Raw genomic sequence first — 6,000 nt, 5'->3', positions numbered from 1 at the left:
CCATCTGCACTGACCTGGTGTCGGTGTGGCCGTTCCTCTCAGATCTCAGTCCTCTCTGGGTGAACTCGGCCTAGCGGGCACCCCGGGAGCGGGGCGCTCCCCGAGTTCCCCAAGCAGCTCCACTGCCGCCATCTTGAGCAGGTGGCGCCGACCCGGTGCGGGCAGCCGCCCGGCTGGGGAGCAAGGACAATGCCCCCCTCCCTTCCCCTCGCTCCTGGGGAAAAGCACCTTTTCTGTTCCTTTGTCCCAACTTAAATAGGGCAATTCGCAGAGGCATCGATGATTGACTCAACCCCGAAGGGGGATGGGAGTCTGATCTGGTGGCACAGGGAGCAAATCCCCTCTCCTGCCACCAAAACCCCCTCCCCTACATCGAACTATCAAAATAGCTCTATTGTTTCTCAGCTGGGGAAGGCTGTAGGACTCTAAAGTTAACCATCAGAAGTTTGGGGCAGGAATGGGAAAAGGTTTGTCAGAATTCAAAACCCACAGGGGCATATTATAGTAAGGTACTAGTTCATTGCAAGTGCACTCTGGACTTTGCTGGCACTGGAATGATCTTAAATACTCCTCCTCTTCCTTAACCATATTTTCTTTTCAAGGGATGGAGGTGGGGCTTCTGAGATGTTTGGAGTTGACCATTCCCTGAGGTGGTCACCTTACATCAAGTTGATTGCACTGGAGGAAATATTCGTCTTGCATGTTTCTAGCCGGGCTTTTCTCCCTTAGAATTATACATCCCTGATATGCAAATAAATTTCCAAAATGGCACAGGAAGGGTTGTAAGATCACCTGCAATACAGTAAGACACGCTAGGAAGTTCCATAGTCCTTTTTGATGCAAAAGTCTTGTGGTTTAGGCTTATCAAGAAGGCATATTGAGTCAGCCACCTTTGTCCAATCCATAAAATGCTGGACTGAGAAGCGTTTGGGATTCTGTTCCCAAATCTCCTACAACTCGCTGTGTGACTAGGCAAGTTGCTTCAGTTCTGGTTTGCTTCATTTTCCCAATTAAATTGGTAGGAAGCTCTACTTCCCTGGTAGACCTCTGTGAAGCCCCTGACGAAAAGCACTGTGTCAGCCTTTGTTGTGCATCGTTAAACGAGGTATCTGCTCTGCTCTCCATCCGAGGGGTGTTAAAATACCTTTGTGACACATGAGGTTCTGAAGCAAGGCAAGAAGCTGTGGTGGCTTCTTATTCTCAACACCTCAGTCCCACCTGCGTTGGAAGTGCTGTGCTGCACAGGTGTTGATGGGAATAAGGGAAGAATCAAGGTCTGATTCCCCAGGTACCGGTGGTTGTATTTCCATGTGAATTACATAAAATGTAGAGATGTTGATGTTTCTACATGGCAAAAGATGGAGTGAAGTGGAAGACATCCGGAGAAATTCTGGTGGTGACTGCCCTAGACAAAATTTATCCCACACGTTCATCTGTTGACCATAAAATCTCAGGTAAAAGTTAAATGATAGGAATATGTAACACGCCTTTGTTGTCAGGAATGATGAAGGCAGGGAGCAAGTGGAGGAGGAATAGCATATGGAAAAAATTAAAGTGTTGGAATACTTAAAGCTAGTGTGGTAAGGACCTGTGATACAAGTACTAAGAGATGTTCCATGCACTCCAGGAAAAAGTCTGCGGGCGAAAAAAGTGGAAAGGAATCTCCACTATTTCCTATGCTTTGGATATACAGTTATGACACTAGAAAAAAAGCGATGTCCTGATTTTCCCCCAGGCTTGTTCTGGAAAGAAAGTGCATATGTCGAATACATCTAATAAAAGCTGTTCTGGCAGATGAGAACTGGAGGAGGAACAAAATTAGTGCCTCCTTGGCCAAGCTGCTGCTGCTACTTTTGGACCGTCTCATGGAAGACGCAAATTTGATTCATTTCCAAAGAGGGCTTGGAAACTCCAGGCAGCAGAGGAAGGGACGCCCCCTTGGCTTAGCTGTTTTTCTCTGAACACATTGCACTTGTGTGAAACAGTGCTGCTTCTCAGGGAAGAAGGACCCTCTGAGGGAGGGTCTGTGTGTGGGGACTGACCCTCTGTTCCTCCGTGTGATTTGGGAGCCTCAGTGCCTTGGAACACATTGAACTTCAGGCAGGGTTGGGGAGCTTGCAGCACCTGCTACCGGCACCGAAGGTAAAAAGGAAAACTCCCTTTAATTTCCAACCAGAGTAGATGCAAACTGTGTATGGGAGGAGCCTGTGTCTTTCTAGTGATGGCCAAGGTCTCCTTAATCTCTCCATGGTTGCCTCCAGCACTAAGCTGGGTGATTAGGACTGGTTCAGTCCCTCCAGGCTTCCCTCTCTCCCTTCCAGACTGAATGAAGACGATTGCTCAACTCTGTGCTGTTTGTTCATCCAACAAAGTCAAACAGTTTTATCCACTTTTGATTTGAAGCACATACATTAGGGTGGTTAGAAACTATCAGATGATTTACCGAGCTGAAAATAACCCGTGTGAGGGCCAGGCTGTGGAAATAGCCGAGGTAAGAGTAGGGAGAGCATGGTTTGGTGAGTGCTCTGAGAATAATTGGCCAGCTCTGATGGGAAACAATAGTGGGGAGGAAGAGACAGTAATCAGTGAATCAATCCGCACAGCTCGTTTAAAAATACCACCTTTTTTTTTTTGTGGCTTTGGTTACAAGAATGCTTTGTGGGCCACAGAAGAAAGGCATGAGTAGCTGTTTTAAACCAGCCATATTCTAATTTCACGTTTCTTGAAGTCCCATGAACCTGTAAGCAACAGAATTTCCACCCGGGTGTGTGTCAGGGGAGAGAGAGGGCTGATGGGCAGTGGATATTTTAAGCAAGTGGTTGCAATTAAAGTAAGCAGGAGCTTTTGCAAGTAGTGCTAGATATGGGTCAAGGAGTATGCTTGTTTGAGTAGGGACAGGAGGAGACACCATTTCAACTGGAGCTATCGAGATGGTGCCTGAAGGAAATATTCTATGAAGTTGCGTGTAACAACCGTCTCCTCCTGGAAAATAGTAACAAATACGGTCGTTTCTCCATCACCTAGAGTGAAACCTGCCCAGTGAGGAGGATTGCCTGCCTCTGCATCCCAGCCGGCTCAGTGCTTCGACCCAGGCCATGGCCCCTGGCTTCCCAGAGGGCTCGTGAGCTCCAGGGAACCAGGCCAGGGCTGAGGGAATGACCTGCCCAGCTCGGGCTGAGCTGAGCACAGAGCCGTGTTTGCTGACCAACTGGATAAGCCGTACCAGGCAACTGGGAGCTGATTGCGCGGTCGTAATACCGAATACGTTTTGTTTAGGAGACGATTAGCCTGAAGACCTGGAAGGGAAGCTTTAAACATCAAGTGCAATCCTAAAACAAGCCTTTTATGCATGTTTTCAGAAGTCAACGATGCTTTGAGCAGTTTTGCTTTTTAGCCACCCTTCGAAGGGGAAGGGTCAATATGCTTGGTCTGCTGCATGTTGCAGCTTTAGGAAACAGGAGCTTCACACTTCAGGGATGATTTTTATCAGGCTCCACAGGTGCAAAGTCATTCCTGGAGGGAAGTTGTAGCAGTCAGAAAAAGGAAGACCTCTGTTATGATATACCTGCCCTTCCACCTGTCAATAATAATTAGGTGTGGGAAGATTTTCTGAAGATCCCATTCTAGAGAGGGGTAATTTATGAAGATCCCATTCTAGAGAGGGGTAATTTATTTATTTAAACAAGGCTACTGATGGAGTAGAGCCTAATCTTAAGGTTTTGAAAGAACTTCCAGCGAAGTGGTGTCTTTAAAATCCTCCTGGCGTCTGATAGCTTGAACAATAAACATGACAGTTGTTTGACTTAAGCAGATGTCTGCTGTGATCATCTTTGAAAGCAATACATAAAACATCATGGAAAAGAAAAGCTCGCAGCCATTGTATGGCTTTGGGTTGTCATCAGATTTCTCTTTTTCCTGCAGTCTTCTAGAGCTTTGCACCAGTGATTCTCAGTTTCTGTCACTGTTGGTGTGTTGGACAGTCACAGCACACGCTTGTTAAGACCCTGAAGGTGAACAGTCACAACAGATAACCTGATCTTAATGGGGTTTGTAGTGGCCTGGCTCAACGAAGGTAAGAGAAAAGCATAGTGATGTGTTTAGAGGAAAACCAAGCAAGGCTTTGATTTTGGTGTGTTGGTTTCCTGCTGCTTCATCACACGGGGAAAGCTCTACAAGCAAATAGCGGCACCTGTGGGAGCTGGAAGGAAAATTTGGAGGAACTTTCAGGAACTGTGTACGTTTCTTGAGAAAGATAGTGAGGTGGAGTTAAGGTTTTACTCTGGATTTTCTGAAAGAGCAGAAAAGATGGGTAATATTGTGTGTAAACAGAAAGATGAAAGGAAAAGGACTCGTCTTTGAGAATTACACTGACTATTGTATCTCAATGCACTAAAAAAAAATGATAATGAAAACATGATGACTAATGAAACTGATGGTTTTGGTCCAGACAAACTGGCTGCTATTGAACTGCACTTGGCAGTGCAGTGGTTACAGAGCTGTTGTAATGCTTCTGATGAGCGGGAATATGAGGAAAGAGCACGAATGCCCCAGTAGAGAAGATTTAGGACTTGCAGACTCAGACTACATGAGCCAGTGCTGACGTCTGTTCTGCTCAGCAGTGGGAAGCGAGGCTCAGCTTTCCACCCTTTGTACTGGTATTTTGTCCTGCCTATGTGGGGGGTGGCAAGGAAGCCGAAAATGCAGCTGGGAGGTGATGTTGCAGGTGGACAGCCTCTGCTCCCTTCAGCTCTGAGGAGCTTCGCTGAAGTGTGCACTGAGCTGAATGGTTTTTCTCAGTTCTGCAGGTATAACACCGGTTCCTTTGCTTGTGGTGTTCAGCGGTGCCAACAATTATCCTCATCCCAAGGCACTGGAGGCACCTATGCTTGTCGATCCTGTGTGCTGTAGCTGCTTCGTGCATTCATATACTGAAGATGGAGGGGACTCTGCTGCTTCTGTGCCATTTTATCACTTTTCCATGCTGGAACATCTCCTTCTGCCTTACGGACTTTCCTTCAATAGCCTCTGTGCTCTGGGAATGTGAGTTAATATTTTAACGTGTAAATTTATAGATTGGGAGTTCCCAAAAGGATCCTTTCAACCTCTGGCGAGTGTCAAAATTATGGCAACTTGATTCAAGGGGACCTTTGAGGAAAGAATTGGTCCCAAGCAGAGCTGGAGCAGCCCTTGTAATATGGGTTCCCAAATGAGCCTCGGGCAGCAATAATGAAGTTCTTGAGTTCCCTGTCCCTGTCAGACATTTCTTTTTTCCCTAATGAGGGCAGTTTGTACTGCTGCTTCTTCAACAATATGGTATGATCCTCATTCGCCTTACAAAAACTAAGCACCAGTCCTTGGAGCTCTCCCAGTCCTTAGGAGAGAGGACTTTATCTGACTGTCTGATGTGGAAACACACACCTATCCCAAACATAGGATTACTGGAGTATCTAGGCACTGCTCTCTAACATATTGAGGTACGTTACACATGAACTGGGTATTGGTCTAAGTTTCAGGGTGCAGTTTAGGTGGATAGAGAACATCACCACTGAAACTGTGTCCTGGGACCTCTGTGGAGTGCTGTGGAGGCTTGGAAGTAACTGTGCCAGGGAAGTTCTCACCTGAGAGATGCCTCAGAAGTCCTGATACGTGTGCCGTTCTATGCGGAGCGTTTACCATTACTCAAGAAACGCTGTGCCAGCAGGGAGTTTTGTCCCCATCCCTGTAAATGCTGCTGTCTGTCCTTTTCCAAAAGCCTTTTCAAAAGTCATTGCCTTGCAGCTGGGGAGGGAAACTCATAATTCACGGCGGCTCAGGCAGCCCAGCAGCAGGCAGCCCCTTGCATTGGCAGGACTGGGACCGTCTGTCTCTCTGCAACACGCAGCTCCCGGCCTGAACGCTTTGCTCCCAGTGGAGCCAGTGGGGTAACTCCTCCCGAGCCCAGTGACAGCAGGATCTGGCTTTCGGTGCTTTGAGTAGCAGTTTGTTAAGGCCACCAAGTGG

Source organism: Tauraco erythrolophus, chromosome 3 (assembly GCF_009769465.1).
Source record: "Tauraco erythrolophus isolate bTauEry1 chromosome 3, bTauEry1.pri, whole genome shotgun sequence".
Taxonomy (NCBI): domain Eukaryota; kingdom Metazoa; phylum Chordata; class Aves; order Musophagiformes; family Musophagidae; genus Tauraco; species Tauraco erythrolophus.
Note: the sequence above shows the minus strand (reverse complement) of the source record.